Source organism: Amphiura filiformis, chromosome 2, assembly GCF_039555335.1.
Source record: "Amphiura filiformis chromosome 2, Afil_fr2py, whole genome shotgun sequence".
Classification (NCBI taxonomy): domain Eukaryota; kingdom Metazoa; phylum Echinodermata; class Ophiuroidea; order Amphilepidida; family Amphiuridae; genus Amphiura; species Amphiura filiformis.
Window position 1 is genome coordinate 64525374 of NC_092629.1, and position 7307 is coordinate 64532680.

Consider the following 7307-nt stretch of genomic DNA (forward strand, 5'->3'; position numbering starts at 1 on the left):
TTACACAATTGAACGTTTAAGACTTTAAACCAGCAATTGTTTAAAGATTTTAAACGTTTATTGTTTAAAATACGCTCGTCTTAAACAATAATTGCTTAAATATAATTATGAATAGGTCAATAAGATTGGGACTCGCTTTCTTTCTTTCTTTTATTTTATACTGAAACATAATTCATGATAGATTTGAAGTCATCAGATCTTGGTCAACTGTGAGATTCGTTCAAAAAATACAATTTCATGCATAAAGTATTTTGGGTTTTTTTTCGTTTCTTTTTATCAGTTCAACCCACTATGTACCGGGCTATGTATCCGAGTAAAAAAAATCTAGTAAGCCTTTCTCTCTTGCATGCATTACGATACAATGCTAAAGTACAATGCATCTCGTCTACGTTGTAAACTATTGTACGTATACCCTATACTGAACTATGTTGAGGGCGCTGCGCTGGAGTGCGTGGTTGGAAAATTTGAGAGCTCCGCCGAAGTGGATATTTCATCTTAAAATTCCACTTTTTACATCAGGGGTGGTGCAATAATTATGTGTACCCCCGGGGTGGTTAATTATAGGTGGGGGGGCAACGATTTTTTTCAGGCCAAAAGGGTGGGGGCAAGCATTTTTGGCAGGTCGGAAGGGGGGTCAAGCGATTTTTGGCAGGTCGAAAGGGGGGGAAGATATTTTTGGCACAGATATTTTGGGCACTGTTTCTATATTACGCCCTAAAAAGGTGTAGGAAAACGTTTGGAACACGTTCAAATATGCAAAATTTCCTGCTCGCCGCGCTCGCCTTATATGATAAGACAATTTAAGGTTAACATGTGCAAGGGGGGGCAAAGGTTTTTGGCACGTCAAAAGGGGGGCAAGATTTTTGGCACGGCCAAAGGGGGGCAAGCGTTTTTTGGCAGACCATTTTGAGAATTCACCACCCCGGGGGTACACACAATTATTGCACCACCCCTCAGGCATCTAGTCTTATACTGCTAACCAAGCAATAATATATTGTTTGGTGACCATTTGTGGCTGATTTTTGGAGAGATTTGGTAAGATCTAATCTTGTTAAATTGTAAAATAAGTCATCGTATCTGGCGTGTATACCGAGTATTTAAAGATGGCGTTCACGACATCTGCAATGGCCTGCTAGCACCTGGGTAGCGGTGTGGCTGGTTGTGTGTAAATGAGTAGTGCCGGTGTGGCACCTGACCTTTGCAGCTGTTCTTCACCATCAGTATGAACAATGAAGCTCACAAATACGACAGCAACGTTGTACCTTCTACTTAAATTGGTATTTTTAAGAACTCATACAAACGAGTTGTTTTCCTTGGCTTATTGAGTGGTTTGTATCCCATCAGTACTTATACAGTATCCCATTTGAAAAACAATGTATTTCATTCATTTGCCGTACTTGGTGTTACGCTGGGTTTTAACCCAGTTCAATTCTCACAATACACCCTATGGTCCAATTCATGGCATTCAATTTCTTTCAATGAAAGCGCAGTGTCGATGGTGGTAGCTAAGCAAACTGTCTTAAGGGCAGCTCACATCCCTCATACTTTCAGTATCATCAAGAGTGCCCCAAGTTATATATGCACAAAATCCATTGATTAAGTTATTTGAACAAAATTAAAGCAATTGAATCATTATCAGAAGTAAATCTGTAATGATTTCCACATAGATACTAGATGTTGGTAACCTTTTTAATCAAAATTTGCATTTCTTTGCAGACCGTTTCAGATGTACCAAATCTGTATTCTTTTTCACCAACACATCTTAAAAACCAAAAACCACATTTTAATCAAATAATTTCATTTTGTAGCCGCGATTTAGGAGTATAACCGTGGGAAATTTCAATATCCTGAAACGTAAGATAACAGATAAGTGATGATGGAGGCCCGGGGGGTCACTCGCATACCAAAGTGGTACGCATGCTCGTCCCCAAAAACGTCGAAAAAGGGTTGATTTTTGGCCTTGTGGCGGCGTCGACGTTTTTAGAAAAAAGGGTGCTTTTCAGGTAAAGTTTCGACGTTTAGGGTATATTTTTTCATTTTCAGTGGGTTTGTTTTAGAATGTACGCCATTTAGGGGTGCATTTTAGTTTCTTACGCTGAATTACGCCATATTTTAGGGGTAAGATTTACAGAGCCTTACGCCAAGGGGTGAAATTGTTCCACACTGATTACGCCATTTAGGGTACATTTTTGAGGTGCTGGGACGAGCATGCATACCACTTTCGTATGCGAGTGACCCGTAGAAGGAGGTAGAACTGTTCTGAATGAACCTCGTAATACATCATAATGCACTGCTCTCAGCATGCGGGTGTAGCAACCATCTAACTCTTTTGCAACCTTGGTTTGACATTCCATGATTTACTGTAATACATCCATAGAGAAGGACCGACTCGACAGTTGCGACAAAAAGGGGGACCCTAACTAAATATATGTATTTATATATTTATGTATTAAGTATTGCATCTGTGTATGCGTGTATTTATAATGTTCTTAATCTATTAATCAATGTTTAATTTGTTTGCAAATTTGACCCTATTGATGAGTAATAAACCAATAAATATTTCACCTTGGATGTGTTTGTTTCTTTTACAACGAAGTATAACATCAGCGGGCCTGCTGATGCATCCGAGATAGGATGTTGCATATTGCCACTCATCAAAACGTAAGTCCAGTAGATCAGATTATAATCTCAAGTTCATAGTTGTTATTACCTGGATGAATGATAATCTTCACAAACGAAGTATATAACATGAAAAGAGATGTATTCTACAAGTTAATGAAGAAAGCAGCTGGAAATGTGTTCAATTATGGGTTTATTACTCAGAATATCAATATTGCAAATGAGAAATCATTATAACCAGCACAACAAATTCCTGCGTCATAATTATTTTCTACTGCAAACATCATTCTTTACCAAACTCTGTTGCATATTCGCATCGTCTTTTGTTATTTGGAATTTTTGTTTCAAAAATCCCCATTTGTTCGCTGTTTTTTATTTATCTAAGTTCATAAACACGATACTCATTGCATAAAAAGCTAAAATAGCATTGACGTCATCTTCCACCTATACCCAATCGTTCTCAACTGTTAAGTTCAACGACTTTAATAAGTCCTTGAACTTAATGTGTTGCCAGCTCGAGTTGCCAATGCCATTGATAAGACGCTGAATTGGTTACTGGTATTTTGTTAGTATGTTTAACAACCTATGTTACCTATCGTATAATCTTATTTTCGGCATGTGGGTTTATTTCCAATAATAGCTATGGAAAAGTTGCTCTTTTTACAGCTTGATGACAAAATAGTACATACTAGCCAGGATGATTTTTTTTTTAAATAACGGTGCGATGAGTATTAAATTTAACGTGTGAACAGATAACCATACATAAAACGTGTGTTGATTGTAGCTACGGCTACGGGTCAAAAATTTATGTACGTGATAATATCACCGTGAAAAAAAAACACTCAACAAAGGATTCAATAACCGTGCTGTTTTACTAATATTGGAATTCCCCATATAGTCAAGGCAGTACCATCCGATGTCTAGTCTAGCTACCAATGGTTCCAGCCTAAGTGGTTTAATTTTATGCAATAATTGTATATTGTAGTTTTCAATGATGTGGCAAATGAATATATGGTTCTTGTTGATACCACTAGTTCTTCTAGTGCTTGTTCATACATCAAACGGGTATGTATCTTACGTATTGTAAAAAAAAATGCGTCACCTGCGTTCCTGGCTGCGTGTAGATTGCGGAACTCGGTCTTGAATAATAATCATTATCTGTTGTTCTGTTGATGACTACCATTTGAAGGCTGAGCTTCATTCATATGTGTTCCCAATTGAAGTAATTTCAACAATAGAGGGCATTACTGGGCTAGATGTTGTCTTTTAAGTCTTTTCGAGACCATATTATAGGTTTCGTGAATCAGACAAAACATCCACGGGAATTGAAAGGCTCATTATTGTAACAATATCAGTTAAAGCTATATAAGCTACCAACTTTACCAACAGAAATGCCCAGGTAGTTTATGGCGTATTTGCTTTAATACGGGGTCTGTATTTTTTGCGTCATTATAATCTGAGTCGAAAGCTGACTGACACAAATAGACAGGAGTATTGGTTCTACACTTGAAACTTAACATGTAAATGGGTTATGCAATAATCATGTGTACCCTAGGGGTGGTGAATTCTGAAAGCGGTCTGCCAAAAATAGCTTGCCCCCCTCCCCACTTTGGCTGTGCCAAAAGATCTTTTCCCCCCTTTTTGACGTGCCAAAAACCTTTGCCCCTCCCCCTTTGACGTGCCAAAAATCTTTGCCCCTCCCCCACCCTTTTTACACACTAAGATTGTTGGAAACCCGAATTTAAAACCTTAAATTGTCTTATCATAATAATGCGAGCGCAGCGAGCATGTAATTTTGCATATTTGAACGTGTTCCTAATGTTTTCCTACACCTTTTTAGGGTGTAATTTTAAAAACGGAGCCTTAAATATCTGACCCCCTTTCGACCTGCCCAACAATGCTTGCCTCCCCTCCTTTTGGCCTGACAAAAAAAAATCTTTGCCCCCCCCCCCCTATAATATACCACTCCAGGGTACACAAAATTATTGCACCACCCCTAAAATACGACGACATGCAAATATACGTTACTTTTTGAACGCACTAATACTCATATCACACTGAATCATCACAGACGTTTGAAATTACCACAAAACGTCAGATAAATTTTTTGTTCGTGATGTTCTTTATATATTTATATAAACATCTCAAAAAAAGTAACTAACCCCCCTTAAATAATGGCCATTATTCAAAAGGGGGCTATTGTATTGCAAATCTGTAAAATGCGTTGGAAGTAGAATTTATTTCTGCGCATTTTGACACCTCATTTGATACGATAGCGCAGAAAACAATAAAACACCGGTCAATTTAATGTAGTGAGGTCCAGATTTTAAAGTTGCACTTACATACAAATGTTTACAATACAAAAACTCTCAGATATCATTACACAAATTTCCTTCCATTACACTGAATGCAAAATCAATAGAATTTACTGCAACTTTTAAATCTTGGGCTACATTGATTAAAATGTACGCTGTGACGTCAATATTTAGTTAATTGCTACAACTGAGGGGTCAAAATGTGCAGAAATAAAATCTGCTTCCAACGCATTTTACAGATTTGTAATACAATCACCCGTTTTTGAATAATGGTCATTTAACTTTTTTTGAGATGTTTATTTATTTATTTACTTGGAGAAAGGTGACTATCTTCGTGCAGAGTGCTCGATGCATTAAAGCAGAGCTAATAATACGAGTAGAACTTGTGGAACGAAAGTTGCTTCACGCTAATGCGATCATCAGACAACTGATCAGTTGTCTGATGATCGCATTAGCGTGAAACTCAGAGTTACAACTTTCGTTTGTCTGATGATCGCATTAGCGTGAAACTCAGAGTTACAACTTTCGTTTGTCTGATGATCGCATTAGCGTGAAACTCAGAGTTACAACTTTCGTTCCACAAGTTCTACTCGTATTTATTTATTTATTTATTTATTTATTTATTTATTTATTTATTTATTTATTTATTTATTTATTTATTTATTTATTTATTTATTTATTTATTTATTTATTTATTTATTTATTTATTTATTTATTTATTTATTTATTTATTTATTTATTTATTTATTTATTTATTTATTTATTGTTCCTATCATAAAATGTTACAGTTGCAGTCCAAGTTCGGGACCGTCAAATCCAGATCCAGATCCAGATCTAATTTCGACTAATAGTAAGTCAGGTGAAATGTATAATATCTAGAGAATACAATATAGGATATCGTCTTAGTCCTAACCAATATCGTACCAGATGGGCTAGCCTATATTTGGATTATTGGATGCCGGCGACTAAGTTAAAAAAATAAAAAATAAAAAATCAGCTAGCCCATCAATTATGGCACGATATTGGATAGGCATAATACACAATCTTATCTTTTATTCTCATTCTTATTCAGTTTACTGTTTATTCAGTGTTCCCTGCGAAAGTGTACAAAATTAGGTAATTATGAAATATGAAGCTCCATTCGATTGCGTGTAGGTACAACTGTTGGGTGTATATACTTGTCTTAAATTAAATACAATGTTTGGATTTTCTGATGTTGCAACCAAATTTGGCTGATGATTGATCTTAATCATGTTTTGATAATAGTTGTAGTTAAAGAAGAAGCCCCGCAAGAGCAGTTCTTTTGGGGTGAACCAAACCTGCATGGTTATCAAATTAATTAGTGACACGGTTATCTCTGAGTTTGACAGTTGCTAATGAATGCAATAACATTAAAACATACAGGTACAGCAGACGCGGTATGCAGTGGATTTCTTTGTCCCAATGGATACTGCATTCCAAAACCATTCGTATGTGATGGAGACAATGATTGTGGCGATTATTCAGATGAGCAATCGTGCCACAAGGGTAAGTTGAAAATTGAAATTAGTTTGCGACATACACAGGCATAATGACATTGTTCTTAGCATGAAAGTTCATCTGTGTTGGTAGACTTCATAATTGGAAATTTAAACTTATGATCTCAACACAAATTAAGAGTTTTGGGGTCAAGTGTCCAAAAGGTCACTGATCCCAAACTTGGGTTGCCAGTCTCCAGATGAAGGTCAAAGTTGTGACCGAAAATTTGAGGTACGTCTTAATTTTGTGTTAAGATCATAAGTTTAAATGTCCAATTAATTAAGACATTGTTCTTGATTAATTAATTTCCTGTCGATATGTTTAGGCATTTGATAGCCATCACATACCCTATTGAGTAGTCCAAATTTGACAATCAGATTATAGTCTCTAGTAATAGTAAGTCAAGTTAAGGGGGTACTACACCCCTGCCCAATTGTGTGCCTATTTTTGCGTTTTTTCTCAAAAATTATAGCGCATTGGTGACAAGTAAGATATGTATATTATAGGGGCAAGGACTACAACTACTGCACTCGAAATTTTATTTTAGTACAGACAACAGTTGTGGAGTTAGAGTCAAAAATGATGGAAAACCAATATTTGATCAATAAATCAGTAACTACTTGCCGTGAGTTGCTGAATTTTCAGTGTAGTAGTTAGTCCTTGCCCCAATAATACATATTTTTCTTGTCACCAATGCGCTATAATTTTTGAGAAAAATGCAAAAATAGGCACAAAATTGGCCAGGGGTGTAGTACCCCCTTAAGTGTAAAGTTTTCATGTCTATACTTTAATTGAAAATGACCATTTTAAAGGCACCATTAGTGATCCCCGTAAAGGTATACGGTTTGAATGAAT

The 7307-nt window shown here is 36.3% G+C and overlaps 1 long non-coding RNA gene across 1 annotated transcript; it reads left to right on the forward strand.

Moving 5' to 3' along the window:
* The first annotated feature begins 3499 nt into the window (after positions 1-3499).
* On the forward strand, positions 3500-6455 carry LOC140136551 (uncharacterized). Its single transcript, XR_011856686.1, has 3 exons — positions 3500-3684; positions 5723-5784; positions 6339-6455. It is a non-coding gene; the product is annotated as an uncharacterized lncRNA (long non-coding RNA).
* Positions 6456-7307: the final 852 nt, after the last annotated feature.